This window comes from Paroedura picta, chromosome 2, assembly GCF_049243985.1.
Source record: "Paroedura picta isolate Pp20150507F chromosome 2, Ppicta_v3.0, whole genome shotgun sequence".
Classification (NCBI taxonomy): Eukaryota; Metazoa; Chordata; class Lepidosauria; order Squamata; family Gekkonidae; genus Paroedura; species Paroedura picta.
The window spans coordinates 38,830,350-38,849,141 of record NC_135370.1 but is presented as its reverse complement, the minus strand read 5'-3'; the positions used below and the strand labels follow the sequence as shown (position 1 = coordinate 38,849,141).

The 18,792-nt window shown below is 42.8% G+C and overlaps 1 protein-coding gene and 1 long non-coding RNA gene across 4 annotated transcripts in view; one reads left to right on the top strand and one right to left on the bottom strand.

Annotated features, from left to right (window-relative positions):
• XIRP2 (xin actin binding repeat containing 2) overlaps positions 1 to 18,792 on the top strand; it is a 115,147-nt gene that overhangs the window by 55,670 nt on the left and 40,685 nt on the right. The gene's annotated exons all lie outside the window — the stretch shown is intronic.
• LOC143829271 (uncharacterized) overlaps positions 6,694 to 18,792 on the bottom strand; it is a 62,695-nt gene continuing 50,596 nt past the window's right edge. The window contains exon 4 of the long non-coding RNA XR_013228046.1: positions 6,694 to 6,825. This is a non-coding gene — a long non-coding RNA (uncharacterized LOC143829271). The remainder of the gene's footprint in view (positions 6,826 to 18,792) is intronic.

The following is an 18,792-nucleotide window of genomic DNA, read 5'->3' as shown; positions in this document are numbered from 1 at the left end:
AGTGCCCTTTTGCTGCAAGAGGCAGTCTACTCTGACTGGATTCCAGCAAAGCATTAACACAAGCAATTAGAGAGGCTTCTAGCTGTTGCTGAAGTTCTGGGATTTCAGCCATGGTTCAGATCACTGGGCATTATGTGTGCTGTTCCCTTACTCTTGTATGAGAAGAAAATGGGGCAGGTGGACTACCTGACTTCTTGGACCCCCAGGACAATCTGACCCCCTGGGATTGATTTATTTTTACCTCCATGTCCCCTGCTCACTTCATTATCTGCTTCTGGTAAAATATTCAATGTTATATGATGTCAGCACATGGTTTAACAGTTACAGGGGAGTGAAAGAAAACTTCACACATACAGATCCATAGTGTTCAGGAGAAATCTAGCTCCCCCAAGTCTTCCATTTCAGTGACAGCTGGAGCTAGAGCCTTCACTTGTCTTTAACTAAAAAGGGATATGAGATACTTCTTGGCTGGGGTGTTTTCTTAGATATGCGTGCATACTCAAAATTTCTACTTTACATGCACCGTTGTATCCTAAGGTCAAACATCAAAATAAAAACACAACCCTCCGCAGCTCTCATTGCACAACACCAACTTACATCTGATCTAAAGCCTAAAACACATGAAAAATGTAAGCCGTATCTTTTGAATTATAATTCATTACAAACTATCTGTTGGTGTTTTGCATATATTTTACTCGAAGCGATGCTAAGCTGTTCTCATTGGGGAAGAGTTTGCTATTTCCTTTGTGTTTAAATTTAATCAGCTTCTCTAAACAGATCAAAAAATGGCACGGAAGAACCCAGATGCTACACAAAGCCGTAGAAGTGTAGTTTCCAAATGTTGGTTTAGATAAGAGGTTTATGTATTTTATTACTTCATTATCATGTATCATGGAGGGGGGAAAAAACAGTCGCAGCCAAGTTAATGATTTTGAGGGAGTACGTGAGGGATGGGGGAATGAAATTCATTGCATTCTCTATGCACTGTTCATTTTGAAAATAATAGTAATGGCTTGATAAACAACTACACTTACTTTAATGCTTGGTGCTCATCTATGAAACAAAACAATATTAGTCTAAAACTCTGCAAGCACAAAAATAACACCCCTGTGGACTCTGGGTATTTAAATCAAGGTCACCCACCCACAAGTTCACTGTCATGAGGATGTTTAGCCATTAGAGTCCACAGTGAGACAGTTAACTGCTTTGGGGTGACAAGGTGAGCAGGTTTTTATTTACATAGACAGAAATCTGTCTCCAAAGGGAGTGGGTTTTTCCCTCTTGTGTGTGAAGAATACATGAAGAATTAGAAGTAATCCTGGAAAATGCTATCTTTAATGTTAGGGGAATGTAACAATCAAATCATCATGGGTATGTAGATGCAGAATTACAATAAAATCTTTCACAGTCTGTAGGGAGGGGGTGTATCCCCACTGAAGTGTTATGTCATATTTCAAGGAGTGCAAACAGATTTTAAAGGTTTGGGAAGCCAAAAGAAGACACTTGCATACATTAATAGCTTTCAAAAAATGTTATATACTTCTGGTGGGACCCAGGAATCCCCTGGAATAACAGCTGATCTCCAGAAATCAGTTCCCCTTGAGAAAATGGATGTTTTGGAGGGTGGATTCTATGGCATTGGGCCCCACTGAGGTCCCTGCCCACCCCAGGCTCCACTCCCAAATCTCCAGGAGTTTCTGAATCTGGATCTGTCAACCCTACCCCCTCCATCTTTGGTGCACTGGGGGAAGGGAGGGAGAAAACCTATGTGCTTTTCCCCAGAATGTTTGCCTATATTTTCAACCATCTCAGTCTGAAGGCCTATCCCAAGCCATGACTGATCTTTTGATAACAAGCATTTTGGTATAAATTACAGGCAAGCATATTTGAATTAAACACTAGAAATACTTGTGAGAACCATGTCAAGTCTGAAGATAAAGTGCTTCCAAAAATATATCTTTAAGTATTTTGCATGAACATTTGCCTCAAACCAAATCTTTCAGATCCCCAGATGGAAACTCCTGTCAGCTGGGATAATACAATTAAGCCTTCTGACAGTACTTATTGACATGGTGTGACATTTCATAGAAATAAGCATTTAACATCATTTAGCAGAAGGACCAGGTGTGAGTTAACAGAGTTCACCACAACCAAGTGTCAATAGAATTCTTTATCCTAGGCTTTCAGAATGTTTAGAACAAGTTTTTAATCATACTGGTTTTATCTGAAGGTATTTTGTGCTCTTTTAGCAGTTCCCCTTTCCTGAAGGCCTACTACCACTTTCAACATAATTATGAATTTCATCTCTTGTTACTCTTTGGAGAGTAATCCGGCACTTAGATACGTATCTGAGGAAACTTATATATGGAGTGGCTTCTACTCCACAAATTTGCATACCATTTTTAATGGCAAAACTATACTACTTTTCTTTATAGTGTCGGGGCTCACAGATCGTGGGTTTTTTATAACATGAACCGCAAGTCAATGGGGTGTGGAATTCAGGTCCAGGAGACCCCAAGTTTGAACACTGCTAATCTAGAATTTATTATTCGATTTGGATTGGCCAAACAGTAGCCAAATCAGCCCTGATTCAGACATGAATTGGCCAAATCTTGTCTGAATTGCCATTCCCCACTAAGTTTTGATGGCCAAATCAACCTTGTTCAAATCACTGAATCGCAATTTGTCACGATATGTGGGAAAGAGAAAGGTTAAAGAGTTTCCCCTTTTGTCTTTTCTGGGCTCTGGGGGTGGGGGTTTGAGATAGAGGCACAAAATTTGCAGTGTGACTTCAGGAGCCTCTCCTCAAAAGAACTCCCAGGCTGCAAAAAGATTAGACCTATCTGACCTCTATTATTTCCTATTATGAGAATTTATAAACAGAACAGATAATCTGTTTTTTTTAGAAATAATGGAAGTCTGATGGGGCATCTCTTTGCGTACCCCTAGAATTTGATCCCCTGGTCCAATCTTTTCTCAAGTTGGGGGTTATTTTGAGAAGAGGCTTCTGAAGCCACACTGCAAGTTTGGTGCATCTACCTCAAACTCCTACCCCCACCTCAGAACCCAGAAAAGATGAAAAGAGAAAATTCCCATAGATTTCAATGGCGATTCCCATTCAGTGGAATCGATTAGACACAATTAGTACAAGCCATGAGTGAATCAGATTCAGTCCAAATCGCTTCAGGCTGAATCCAAAACACTCTGGATTTTTCTTCCTTGCACTTCCCTAGGGAAAGGCTAGCTGAGGATGTGCTGAGCAATAATGAAGGAACAGGGTTGCCAGGCAACATCATTTGCACTGCTACACCACATCCAAGGAAAACCTGGAAGTAATGTTGGGTAGCTCTAGGAATCACCAGAAACTCTATGATTAAACCTGAAGCTAAGGAAAATGATGCTGGGGGAAGGGTGAAGCCTCTTCTCTACATATACCACAGTCCTGATCTGAATTAGGCACAGTCTACTACAAGGTCTTGAGGAAGTCACATCTGCAACACAGAAGACAGGGTGGGAGCCCTGACCTGGATGCAACTAGTATACTCTGCAATGTGTAAATTAGCTGACAAAGTTCATGCAAGTAACCTGTGGATTGAGACAAGGGAGTTCACTTCATATTGGTGTGCATAAGAGAGTTCAGACGATTACTTGAGATGCCATTATGGTGATTCTCTTTCTTGTGGAAATCACAACAGAAAAGCAAAATAATTGACAGATTATAAAGTATGATGATTGCATTTAGAAAAATCTGATTGTATATTTATGTGTTTTAAGGCATGTATTTAAGCAGGCATTCATATTTTGCACATGTGCACACAAATATGAAAAGAGGATGATTACTTAACAAGGACGAGGCGACTGAACTTTGAGAAGGGTTGATAAAAATGTGAAATGATGGGCAGAGGTAATGCTACAGGGAACAGTAAAAGGAAGAGTCAAAAAAGGACACGAGTAAAGGATTGTGATAAGCACAGAAATGACCCTGGAAAACATGGCAAGAAATCAGAATTAAATCGATGGATGCAATCTTTACAACTCTGATAGGTGCCAACATAAATGAATTTAGGTGTATCACCCATGTCTGCAAAAATGACGTTTGTTGCCACATGTAGGATTACTTAACATGCTTACTTTTCAAAGGGCACTTTGAGGGGCTGTGTCTCAGCGGCAGAGCATCTGCTTGGCATGCAGAAGATGCCAGGTTAAATCCTTGTCACCTCTAGTTATCTGCTATGAACGACCTCTGCTAGAGATTCTAGAAAGCCACTGCTAGTCAGAGTAGACCATTCAGGCTGTGATGGACTAATGTTCTGATTCAGTACAGGGCAGTTTCATATATCCAGTTTGGTGTAGCGGTTAGGAGTGTGGACTTCTAATCTGGCATGCCGGGTTCGATTCTGCGCTCCCCCACATGCAACCAGCTGGGTGACCTTGGGCTCGCCACAGGACTGATAAAGCTGTTCTGACCGAGCAGTGATATCAGGGCTCTCTCACCTCACAGGGTGTCTGTTGTGGGGAGAGGAAAGGGAAGGCGACTGTAAGCCGCTTTGAGACTCCTTCGGGTAGAGAAAATCGGCATATAAGAACCAACTCTTCTTCTTCAGTAATATCAGGGCTTTCTCAGCCTCACCTCCCTCACTGGGAGTCTGTTGTGGGGAGAGGAAAGGGAAGGCGACTGTAAGCCGCTTTGAGACTCCTTCGGGTAGAGAAAAGTGGCATATAAGAACCAACTCTTCTTCTTCTTCCATATGAGTTTAATTTGCATTAACGGCATCTAGGGATGTGCACAAAAAACTGTATTGTTTCAGATTTGGCAAGAAATGATCCAGGGAAATACAAATAGCACAAATACCCCTTCACTATTTCAGATCAATCCAGCCAAATCAGGAAAATTGGGGGGGGGGGGGATTGTGTGCATGATTCTCTCCCTTCCCAGGCAACAGTGTTCACCAAACAGCTAATAATGACAGGCGGGCTGCTCCCTTTAAATCCCTCCCCAGCTGTTTTGCTTCTAAGTTGCCAACATGGTTTTAGTGGTTAAGAGAGGTAGACTCTAATTTGAAGAACTGTGTTCGATTTCCCCCAGTCCTCCACATAAAGCCTGCTGGGTGACCTTGGGTCAGTCACAGTTCTGTCAGAACTCTCTCAGTTCCACCTACCTAAAAACTCAGTTCCACAGGGCCTGCAAGATGTAGCTCTTCCACCAGGCACTTGGTTGAGGCCGGGCTAAGGGAAGATCTTGGGCCCCATCCTCTAATACCTGACATCTAGTGCCTACCTTAAAAATATGGCAGCTGGGGGGGGGAGGAATTGTGCAGGGGGGTGGATAGTTTTATGTTTAGTAAAGTTGTAATGTTTGTAAAATATGCTGTCATTTTAATTCCTGTATTTAATTTTTTTGTTGCTAACCACTGCAAGCTGGCTGGTCCAGGAGCGGCAGCCTATAAATTCATTCATTCATTCATTCATTCTATCTATCCATCTATCCATCCATCCATCCATCCATCCATCCATCCATCCATCCATCCATCCAACAATAACAGGTGACTTTTGTGGGGAGAGGGGGAAAGGAAGGCAATTGTAAGTCATGTTGGAACTCCTTAAGTTACACAAAAGTGAGTTATAAAACCCAACCCCTTTTCTTCTGCACCTTGTTGCCTCGAAAGCCCCGTGCTGGGGTCACCAGAATTTGGTTGCTACTTGACAGCACATAATAAATACATAATAAAATGTGACAGACTTCCAAGCCAGACATGCATAGGAACAGAATGCAGAATGCAGACAATCCATCTTCCAGGTTAATTAACACTAAATAAATAATATATATCTTTTTTTTCATTTTGACTGCCTCCCACGTTTCGAGATCCCAGCTAGAAAAAGAGAAACTTCTAATGCTATGGTTATTAGCCCTATAGGTAAAGTATTACTCTTAATGGGATTTATTCCTATGAAGCCAGCAGCTTAGAGATGAGAGATGCCTAAAGGTCCACTTTTTTTGGCTTTGTAAAAAACCTGTAGTATGCACGCTGCTTTCTGCTTTCTGATGCCTTTGAAAATCCAATTAAAATACCGTAATTTGTAGGGTAAAACTAATTGAAAGGAAGTCTCTTTTTAGTCTTAGATTAGAATTTGAAAGTATGCTGAAGTTTTTACTGGGCATCACTCATAGTTCATGCAATGAATTATGCAGCCAGATGAGGAGGTTTGCCATTTGATAGGAACTACCTCCATTCTAACCTTGACATTTTAAATCATTGCCTCTATTCATTTTTCATGCGTTCGAAAGAGATAATAGAAAGTCTATCTAAGTTTCCTATCCAAACACACCTCAATACCCAAAACTTACACCTCGCGGATGTTACATTCCACAGGTTGGCTTCTGATGATGTTGTTGTTGTCAGCCAATTCAGTCAAGTCTGACTCTTGGTGATTCCATGGCCCAGCTGTCACCACGATCTCCGATCCCCCCACTCCCTCCCTCAGCCGTGCCATGTTCTGGCCGGATCCTGATAATAGTTTCTACTAATGCAAGGCACTTCCATTAAGAGAATGAAACTTCTTTGCCTCCCGCCTCCCAGTGGAAGCCCCAGGGCCCATCTAAATTAGAGTACTATAGTGGAAGGGGCTGGATTGGAAAAATCTCTCCCTTCTCCATTAGCAGAAATTATATAATATGATATTAGAGGTTCCAACCTTTATCAGCCTGCAGGGACCTTTGGAATTCTGTGTTGTGGGTGCAGTCATAAAATGGCTGCTACAGGAGGTGGAGTCATACACACATCAGAGAAAGCTAAGCATGGTGAAGAAGAGGGGTAACTCGGTACACTAGGAAAAAGGAGTGAGAGACAGTCACATGAACCCTGTATTGGTGGGAGCCACCAAAGCAATCCATACAGCTGAATCAGGTCTTTGATAGCCTATCAGAAGGTGTGCTGGGCAAGATCCCCACCTGGCTCTACCCACTATCCAAAAACATTTGTCAGGCACTTGATAAGGGGTCAGCAGGTACCACAATGAGAATTCTTAAGAAGAGCCTGATACTGTGGATACAAGCATTTCTTTATTAGTATGGCAGAACACCTCGTTTATCCACTGACACCTGTTGGGCTGTCTGAGACACCTAGGTAGGCTGACCATTCGTACCCCTTTGAAGGGGACAGTACCCGTTTCCTCACATTTCCTGGCCTTATTTTAACAAAAAATGTCCACTTTGTCTCCTTTTAAATAAAAGGTACATAATCGCTGTACTGTTTTTGTTTTGCTTGTATGCTAATGTAACCCATATAATTTTCATTTTTTGATTTTTATTAAACAGTTACAGTTTGAACCCAGGGCAGTCAGTAAACTTGCATCTGCATGAGCCCTACCCCTTCCATTCTTGTGGCCTGCAGAGAGAGAGAGAGAGAGAGAGAGAGAGAGGCAGGCCAGACCTTTAAACTCTTAATTTATTGTCAGGTGGGTGATATGTGATTGGCCCAATAACTAGGGAAGTCATTCTATTTTATTCCTTTTGGGGCTGCTTTAAGAAAGGGCTTATGTGATTAAAGATATGGTTAAAAACCCTTTCCTCTAGCTGAGTTCTTCTGGCCTGCAGAGGGAGAAGGCCAGGACTTAAATTGTTAATGTATTTGTAGGCCCAGGAATAACGGCAAACTCAATATGTTTATAAAACATTTTTATTGCCTTACTTCCACAAATACAGAATATTTATGCCCTGTCCCATTTTTGCCATCTCAGCGTCCCCTTCCTGTATCAAGAAAATACGGTCAGCCTACATCTAAGCCCCAGTGACCATCTGAATCTCCTGGTAAAGCACTACTTTCCTGGCCACCTCAAAGGGGTTGGCTTTACCTTTTGCAGCACTGATGCCACCTACTAGCAATTTAAGGAACTAGCCACCAAGAGGGTTAGTGATTTCATCTTGCTTTCCTGTGTTGCCCATTAGGGGTGTGCATTTGGCTAATCGAAGCTGATTCAACCAAATATCTGTTCTATTTAATATTTCTGGTAAAAGCCAGGAGGAGGAGCTGGTCTCATGGCTTAACACCCACTCAGGGCAGCTGTCCCGACCCTGAGTGCCTCCTCCTGCAACCAGCTTGCCTGTCTGTCTAGCAGCCAGCCAATCACCTTCCGTTCCCCACCCCTGAACATCCCCCTTCTCCTTCCACTTCCCTCTGAGGCTCCAAGGCTGTAGATCTCTACCACGTGAGAGCTGCCCCTGCGGGTGAATTCCCTTCCTGGAGGCCTTCAGCCTACAGCCTTTCCAGGTCCTGTAGGGAAAGAGAGGCCATCTGCAGAGTTCTTCCACCACCCCCCCCCCAATCAAGTGGCCATTGCATTCCTGGATGCAGTGGGCTATGTCCCTAGTGTGTGTGTGTAGCCATTTTTTTGCTATTCAAAATGGCCAACCTGAAAAATCCCAAAATTAACATTGAGAATGCAATTTGTTTCCCTCTCTCCCATCAGAGAGAAGGTGGTGACTTGATATGGCTTTCAAATTAAATTAAGTGGACTGATTTTTGAAAAATTAATGTTATGTATATGGATGTGTTTTAAATTATGCATTTTATCGTATGCTGCGAACTGCCCTGAGCCTTTGGGGAAGGGCAGCATACAAATCTGAAATAAAATAAAGATGAGTATGTTTTTATTCTTGCACAAACTTTTGTGAAGCCCATTTAGGACTCTGAGTTTCTCTAAAGTGAGGTTCTCCCTGATCAGGATTAGAGGAATCTTCATTTCAAGTCATAACTCTGATCATTGGGCCATTGCAGAGGGTCACCCAACACATCAGGGACCAGTGTAGCTATTTTGTAAATCCATTAATCTTTTAAAGGTATCCTACTAGGGCCGGCATTCATTGGTATGCAGCATAATCTTTCCATAGTAAAAAACGCTCTTATATTTCAGCATCAAAGCTGTACTAATGCTCTCTCCATGGACACTCAGAACACTGTTTATGTATCTCATTGTTAATCAATGTATGCATATATTTCTTTGAGTGGTGTTATTACTTCAGTGTCCAAGGGTGAAATGTAAAAAGCATGGTCGCATCCACTCTAAATTATTGAAAAAAATGTGTTTAAAGTGTCTTATACAGAACCATGCGATTGTTATTTTCAAAGGATGTTCAAAGAGCCTAGGAATTGGCCTTCAGTAAAGAGATTAAACTACATGTGTTGTTTGATCTTTCAAAGCAGCCATGAAGGAGGGGAGGGCCATATGAATAGTGGCTGAAGTGAATCCCAACTTGGGTTGCCCACTATGAGTTAGGAAATACCTGGAGGTTTTTTGGGGGCGAGGTGGGTCCTGGTTTGAGGAAAGGAGGGACCTCAGCAGAAAGACAAGAGTTGGTTTTTACACCCCGCTTTTCATTACCCAAAGGAGTCTCAAAGCGGCTTACAATCACCTTCCCTCCATTCCCCACAACAGCCACCCTGTGAGACAGGTGGGGCTGTGAGAGCTCTGAAAAGATTGCTTGGTCAGAAGCATTATTAGGGCTGCTATTGGCCCAGGGTTACCCAGCTGCCTGCGTGTGGAGGACTGGGGAATCAAACCCAGCTCTCCAGATTAGAAACTGCTCCTCTTAACCACTACCCCAAGCCTACTCTAATACCATAGAGTAGGTATTCCAAACAGTCTTTTTCTCCAGGGGACTGATCTTGGTTGTCTAGAGTAGTGGAAGATCTCCAGTTGCCACCTAAAGGATGGTAACATTTACCCCCACACACTTGCCCACAGTTATAGATTTAAAAACAAGCATAAAGAGAAGAATCAGGAAAATATGTGATGCTGGTACAATCCGTGGCTGTTTCTGTATGGAACTTAAATATGGTCCTCAACTACTTACGTTGTCATGAGTCACTATGGAATCTCACAGCCTGTTCCTGAATCTTATGGATTTTTTGCAAGGTAGCCAGTTCTCATCTCACCACCACACCCTCACACTTGATTCTTAGAAGGTTTCCACGTTAGGAGACATACCTTGCTTTAGCCTCGTTTTGGATTTACTTTGGATGCTGCAAGTGGAGTCTAGTGTTTCTGCATTTTGGCTTTCTTCCCCTATTTCCCAGTCTGAGATTCGCAACATGCTTTCTTCAATTAGTCTGATGGAGGCAGCCTCCCATTGTGCTTTGCTCCCTTCCGCTTTTCTAAAAATGTGTTGGGTTTTTTTGGGAAATGGGACCTGCTTGCACTTTCATTTTCATTGAGCCCTTAATCCCACCATTCTGCACCCTTGATTGCATCTCCCCTTCCCCCCACTCTCCTGAATGTGCAATTTGAAAAAAAAAACCTGGGTTATAACGTTATAACATTAACATTATAATTGACGTTATAACATTAACCACTGTGCAAGACTGCTAGACTGCTTTTTAAAAAATCTTCGAAATAGTGTTGTAACGCTATCGCCCCTTTTTCTTAAAAGGCTGATTTTCAGAACAAAAGGGAGAGGGAGGGAGGACAGCAACAATAAAGGGGCGTTCTCAAACGATTCAAAATGGCGGGCACGGGAAAAATCCAATTGCATGCATTTCCGCATTGGGCAGCCCCAAATTAGTTCCCGTTAGACCCTACTTGAAAGATTAAATCTGGTTTTCTGGAGATTCCTTTGCTGTGGGGCGAGTGAGGAGGTAATTTGGGATTGTGCCTGATGGAGCAAATTTTAGTGTGGATGTGGCTGAAAAAGTCAACTTAAAAAAAAATGCAAATCTGAACAATGTCACTAGGGCAGAAACTATCTTAGTCCCCATCTAAAATATTTGACTACATCAGTATGATAGAGTGACTTAGAGGCTGGAAGAAGTGAGGCAATTTCCTGAATTCAGTGGTTCCCAACCTTTTTATCACTGGGAACCAGTCAATGCTTGACAATTTTACTAAGGCCCGGGAGGTGGGTAGTCTACTAGAGCAGTAGTCCCCAACCTTTTTATCACCGGGGACCGGTCAACGCTTGACAATTTTACTGAGGCTCAGGGGGGGTAGTCTTTTGCCGAGGGATGTCACCGTTGCCGCCTAAGCTCCTGATCCACTTGCTTTCCCGCCGGTGCCCCTGACCTCCGGCCGCCCAGCTGCACAGTGCCACACTGAGGGGGAGCCCCAGCCATGGCGGCACCAAAGGGAAGCCGGCAGCAGAGTGGCAGGGCAGCCTCCGAGGCAGCAGCCAGGGAGGAGGACAAGGAGGAGCCGTGGCCCGGTAGCAACTGATCCACGGACCGGTCCCGGTCCCCGGACTGGGGATTGGGGACCACTGTACTAGAGGACCCGTCACTGGATGGCGCCAGAGGGACAGGCTTAGCTGGCGGCCGCTGTGGCTCCTCTGATTGAGCAAATGGACGAGAAGGACGGGGGAGCAAGCTGATCTCTCTTTCTTTTCACCGTGGGCGCTGAAGGCAGCAGGCAGGAACCTCGTTGCCATGGAGTTGTGTGGGCTGCCCTGGGAATAAGGCATTCCTGGACGTGAGATGAGGGGGTTCTAGTCAGAGCAGGAATGGAGAAGGGGAGCTTTGTGACCTGGACTTCTGCAAAGTTGGGTCAATGTTACTGGGCTGAAGCACCTAACGTTTTAGACAGAGCTGCGGCCCAATACCAACTGATCCCGGGACTGGGACTGGTCACCGGACCGGGGGTTGAGGATCACTGAACTAGATGCCCCTGGGATATACCTTCAAACCCTTTGATTCTATTATTCTAAATCACCTCTTAGCCATAATGTTTGCTTCATGACCTCTAGCTAGTTGCTTGCTCATTTTTGTCAGCCTAACCTAACTCATGAGGTTGTTGGGACAACTAAGGGAGGGAGAGCAAATTTTAACAAACTTAAAGTTATGTTGGGTAGAATCCCATGCTCAGAAAAACTTCAGATGGAAATCCAAGAAGGTTGGGAGTTTCTCAAAAGTGAAATAATGAAAGCGCAATGGCAGACAATTCCCTTGAGAAGGAAAACTAGGAGGAACCTAAAGAAGCCAGCGTAGCTTCATAAACCACTTTCAAAAGAATTGAGTAATAAAAAAGACTCATTTAGGAAATGGAAAAAGGACTTTATAACCAAGGAGGAATATAAACAAATAACCAATGCATATAGGGAGAGTGTTAGAAAAGCTGAAGCTAAGTATGAGCTTAGGCTAGCAAGAAAAGATAAAAATAACAAAAAAAGGTTCTTTAGTTATATTCAAAGTAAGAAAAAGAATAAGGACATGGTAGGACCATTGCAGTAACCAGAAAGTGACCTTGTAACATGATGAAGAGAGAGCTGACCTGTTCAATTCGCACTTCTCCTCAGTCTTGTGAGGGGAATCATGCTTAACATGGCAAAATCATTTCACGGGATTAGAGGCAGTAGTTATGGCCTAGGGTCGCTATAGGGGTAGTCCATAAACACCTAGTTTCTTTAAATTAAACCATATCCTCTGGGCCAAATGAACTGAATCCAAGGGTACTAAAAGAACTTGCAGTGTTTGTCTCTTGTGGCCCTTCCTTGCATACCCAGGGAATTGCTGATCACTGCTGTGTGATGGTAGGTGAATTTCCTCCAGACTAGGCTGGATTCTGGAGATTTTTGGTGTGTGTGTGGGGGGGGGATCATTTGGGTATGAAATTGGGGTCACCGTGGGTGGGCAGGTAGTTGTGAGTTCCTGCATTATCCAGGGGGTTGGAGTAGACGACCCTGGAGGTCCCTTCCAACTCTCTGAATCTATGATTCTAACTGCCTGAAAATCCTTGTGGACCTCAGCCATGTATCTTCTGAGCCTTTCTTTGATTTGTCCTGTGCCATATTTCCCTTTGGTTACATCTGACATCATAAATAATTCACATGCTTAGTGAAAAATAGGGGCTTGCCGTATGACAACATTGGTTGGCAGTAATGTACTGCACTCTCCCTAGGTGCGGTTGCAACCAGGACTTCTTCCTTCTGCATTAAATTCACTGAGAATACACCCAGGGCTAAAAATAAGTGCCTATTGAAACACATGTGGTAGCTTCATCCCTGGAGGCATATGTGACACATGCAGAGAGAGAGTTGCCTCCAGTCAAAAATCTAATTTATGCATTAACTCCTCTCTGCTCCTAAAACTGCTTGAGTTGGGGCTTTGTGTCCATGGAACTTCCAACACCTCTTAAGGGAATCCATATCCTCTTTTGCCATCACAGGAGATTATTCCATTTCTTTTAATCAACGTGACACTTTCCCCTTTTGAAAGATCTCAAGCAAATATAAAAAAATTGAGATTGTGTTTCCCTGTTCTAAATCAGGCTTCGGATACCTAACGTGAACAGGAAATCCAGACTAGTACTTTGTCCTTATTTGACTTCTTATTTTGTGTTCTTCTTATATTCTTTTGTTTCTCTTTTATGAATTGAAGCCACACGGCCTTTATTTCCATGCTATTTTGTTACCTTGTATTACATTCTCCCACACATCCCATACAGATAAAATCCTAGTAAAAGCCCTAGCAAATAAAATGGCCTTTGAGTGGCCCCTAATAGTTTTCAGGGATGACACCACCTTCAGAAAGCCCTCAGGAAGGTGGGAGCCATATTGAAAAGGACCAAGCTCTAGCAGATGTCACATGGACAAACTTAAGTGTGTGTGTGTGGGGGGGGGGAACAACCAGAAAGTGGCAGCCTGAGGATCACAGTTAACTCACAGGGACATACGAGGAAAGACAGTTCTTCAGATCTGGGGTTCTGAGTATGCAAAAGGCTTTAAATATTAGGATGATTGTTGATGAACCAGATGCTGCTGACAGACAGATTTCTTGGCCAGAATGCCAGTCTGCTTTTCCAGCAGCAAGTCTGGGACCATGAGCACCTCCAAGCTCTTAAGCAGTTTGGCAGATGCCAACTCTACTGCATCCAAGATAAGTGGATCCAATCCCTGTAAAGCATCAGCCACCCCAATCAGCATTACCCCTTTATTGTCTGGATCCATCGCCAGCTACTTCAGCCTTAGGTATGTCATATACTGAACATACAGGCTGCATAGAAAGGTTGTCTTTGTATACATTGAGTACAAATTGCATACAAGAAACAAATCATCAATATGAGCAATAAAAATGGGTAGGACAAAGTAACTGACAATAACAGCATACAAAAATATATGAAAAATGATACTAGGTCATTTCAAAATATTAGGTCATCCTGCCTGTACTCCTTAACCTTTTGAACCTGTTACTTTGACAGGTGTAGGTAGGTTCAGGAGTGTATATAATGCATCCTATGTAAGCTACAGTCATCAACCCCACAGGGGATCTCTGGCTGATTTTTTTCTAGCTGTTCTCCAATTTTGGTGACAATTGGATTTATGGGGTCTGATTTATAGCCTCCCAAATGTTTTCCCAGGAAAGTGCTTTCTGGGTAAATGGTTGTCACAGGTGGTCATTTTGACAGATGTATAGAATGGATCCTGTGCAAGCTAGAGACATCAACATCCAGGGTACCTCCCCTGAATGCTCCTCTACATGACCTACATTTTGACTGAGTGGAGACAGACTGTCTGGAAATGTAACTATTCACAAACTGGAATGAAACTTGAAAGTTCGTGGAAAGTTTGTACTGATTGACCTGCTATGAACTTCACTTTGTGAACCATGAGCTGGCCAAAATTCATCACAAAGTTCAGTTTGTGATCCAGTTTGTACCCATCCTTAGATGGGACAGTCGAGAGGGCTGTCCCTTGATCCTAATTCTGACACAGGAACATATGGGAGAAGACAGTCCTTCAGATACCCAGTCCCAAGCTATGCAGGGCTTTAAAGGTCAAAACTAGCACCTTGAATTGGCCTTGGGAGTGGATTGGTAGCCAGTGTAATTGCTATAAATAACAGAGTTGAATGTTATTGATAAATGGCCCTGACCAGTAGCCTAACCATAGCATTCTACAGTAGCTACAGCTTCCAAACACTCTGCAAGGGTGGCTCCTAGTCTTGTTAGAGTTATCAACTCTGTCTTGGCAAATGCTATGTCAAGGGAGTATAGAGTTTGAGGAGGATGTGATGTCAATTCTGAGTGATACTCTGAAGAATTCCCCTAATCTCTATGGTAAAGATTCATACAGACATGGGGAAGTTCCAAGACAGTCACTATGGAGGCCATTTTCCAGTCATTTCTTTCTCTTGCTCTTCATTTTCTCAAAGTCAGTGGTTTGAGACTGGGGGTTTACCCGCTGCAAGCAAGCAATTTACAAGCCTGTATCTTACAGCAGTAGTCCCCAACCCCCGGTCCGGGGACCATTCCTGGTCCAGGGATCATTTGGTACCGGGCCGCAGCTCCTCCTCATCCTCCTCCCTGGATGCTGCCTTGGGGGCTGCCCTGCCACTCTGCCGCCGGCTCAACTTTGGTGCTCTCCAGTGGCCGCCATAGCTGGGGTTCCCCCTCAGTGTGGCACTGTGGAGCTGCTGCTGGCAGCGCCCCCCAGTGGTCAGGAGCGCCAGTGGGAAAGCAAGCAGAGCAGGGGCTCAGGCGGCGGTGATGTCCCTCGGCAAAAGACTACCCACCCCCCAGGCCTCAGTAAAATTGTCAAGCGTTGACCGGTCCCCGGTGATAAAAAGGTTGGGGACCACTGTTTTACAGCACATCTATAAGTTAATTAAAGGAGCAAACCTAAGAAGGGCACTATCTGTGCTCACAATTTTTTTTCTGCTGAAGTTCCTGCTGAATTCTGATCCATCTGATCCTGGATTTTGCAACAGATCTGCATCATTCCTTTTTCCCAACTGGAAACAGCTTTTATTAACATGCTACATTCTGCATTTGAATCATTCCAATTTTCAATCTTCTCTCTCCTTCCTGCTTGATCGGGGTGGAGTGGGGGTGGCCACATGCACTTTCATCTCCCTTCCCAGCCAGTTCTGAAGCTAGAGTGCAGGGGGTGGGGGAGAGCTTCGGCTGGCATTGAAGGGACATGAGACTGGAGAGGGCTTTATTTCCAGCCTTTTGTCCCCTGACTCTGTAGCCAGATCAAGCTGGGGGGGGGGGGGAGTCTTCTACAGTCTTTGAATTGACGCCCTGACCAATGAGTAACAGATTATTGTGCTACGTCAGCAGTGAAGGTTCAGAGAAGAGGGTGGAAGATAAACAGACATCTACACTTGTAATACTGGGCTTTCAGAGTGTATTTCTCATATTTAGCGGATAACACCTGATCCCAGATAGCCCGGAGAAAAGGTGGTGCCACCACAGAGTCAGTCATGGACGTTGCAGATGGAAAATTTAAAGCAATCAAAATCAAAATGGAAATCAAAAAAGGTGCAGTTTGTTTTTTATAATCTGGGCTGTTAGAGGATAAAGGGTCCAATAGAGATAAGACCCAGGTGTACTCAGAATTAGGTCCCATTCAGTGAGGGCTTACTCCCAAAATGTGTTCTTGGGATTTCAGCCTTATTATGTGGGGGATGCTAAAACCCACAGCTACTTCCTAACAAATCTACATATGTATTTATTTCCTTTTTTTTTATCCCACTTTCCTCCCTCCAGTGAGCCTTATGGCTGAGTGGAGACTTAAACCCAGGTGCCCAATCTGGGTCTTGGTCTTAAACTCTGACCACTATATCTCCCTGTTTGCCTGCCATAAATCAAATTAACTTTAAGGATTTTTAAATACCATTTGGTAAGGAATTTTATAAATAGATGAGAGCAAACCACAAAAATGTGAAGTGAAGGAAGAAGTTTAGCATTACAAAGCAACTGAGAACCAGAAGAACATAAAGATGAGAATGGATTCTTCTGAAAATTTCTGCAGACTGAAGTATTTCTGTCTGAGGAGCATGACTTCTCTACCCCCTTGTTCTGCTGCATCCCAAACTGCTCCTGGGAGACAGCGTGAGGGGAGATTCAGAAGAATGCTATGGAAAGTGAAAAACTGTGACTATCCCCCTTGGATGAGCAGAAGTAAACAGTGGAAGGCAAGCATGGAGATATCAGAGATGAAAAATGAACAGAAGGTATCAAATAGATCTTTGATAAAGTAACCAGTGAAGAGAAATCAGTTGATAGAATTCCAAAGAAAACCAGATGTTCAATGTAGGAATAAAGAAGAACGATAAAAATGTTATCACAATAATCCAATATGTTGGTACAAAATAAGAGCAGTCCAAAGTATGGACAGAATCAGCATCAAAGAGTATGAATTTTAGCTGACAACTGAAAATAGCTTTGATAATGATGACATCTCAGAGGAAAATTGATCAGAAATATAATACCAAGATTGTTAGCTTGAGGAAAAGGAGAAATGATAACATCAGCATCACTCAAAGGAATAGGAGGAATGGGAAGAGAAGAGACTGGAGGAAAAATAAGAAATTCTTTCTTTGAAAGCTTTAACTTCAAAGATCAAGCAGGCAGCCATGAGGAACGAAAGAGCAAGGAGACCAGATGAAAGATCAACAAAAGAAGATGACAGATCAGAGAATAGTGGAATATCATCAGATAATAATGAATGCCAAAAAGTTGAATGGAAAATCTGCAAGATAGTAATAACAACTGAGAGGCAAAGGCCAAGAGCAGAACTTTGAGGAACCCTGGTTGGCTAGAAATGGGATAAAGTGATGGACAAACCGGTAGCAGAAACACAGTAAATATATTTAGCAAGATAAGATGATAAACAAGGTGCCGATCAGAAAAATGGTGATTTCACAAAGAATAAAATGTTCCAGTGCATTTTAAGCAAGGGAACAGATCAAGAGAACAGAATATGGGCACTTAAATTAATTACAAAAGGCAGGTTACAATTGTTGAATGATAAACATAGACTTGGATCCAGCATAGCATTTCCATGGACATATACTGTTTCTGTCCACAAAATGTGCCTTGCTCACCTCCACTCTCCCAGAAGAAATTAAAGAACAGAATCAGTAGCACAATAAGAATCAATTGCAGAGAGACTGCCTCCTCTATTGTCCAGCCCTCTAGTTAAGATCCTTTTCCCCAATCCTGTTTTCTTTTTCCCTCCTTGTAAATAGTAATTTGATACAGGGCTTTTTTTCACAGTGACACTTCATCTTTGGAATGTCCTTCACTTTGAAGCCAGGAATCAACCCTTACTGTCATTCAGTACCAAAATGCTTCTTTTGACCTCAGTACTTAACTGACATGTTCCATCTTTTAAAAGCTGTTTTATGGTCTGTTTGAGTACTGTTTTTTTAATGTTTGTTTGTTTGATTTCTATACCACTCTTCCATGGGGCTCAGGGCGGTTTACATACGATCCATGGAATAAATTAACATATGACATAAACAAATACAACAACAATAATAATCTCAATAACACAATTTCAGTGATCTTAAACAACAATATAACAGGACCAGGAACTTAGCTAAGGCCCTTAGAGAGGTCAGGTAGCTGATGGATTTGTGCTATTTATATGTCCCTGGCTTGTGTTTATAATTTCATAATCATAATTTCTTATATATTGTTGTTTCTATGATTTTATTCTTTTGTTTATTGTTAAGCTTTTACTTTGCTGCTCTCCTTGTGGCAGGCCTTTGGAAAGACATTTTCCAAATAAATATTAAATATTAACAATAAACACGTATTTTTGGATGGAATCAGGAGAATGAAAAAGCCATCCAGAGAAAAGGTATAGAAAGGAGCAAAACATGCAAGAGTGTGCATGCGTGTTTGTGTGTATGTAGTGTGTCTGTCTCTCTATATAGAGACAGACAGAGAATCTATAGAATACCCAGAAATGAACAGTAACTGGTGTATCATGAAAAATAACTAGCCAGAAACCAGTCTGAATTACAACCGGAGAAAAGGAGGAGTAGAAGATGTAACAAGGAAAAGAGAGATGTCAAG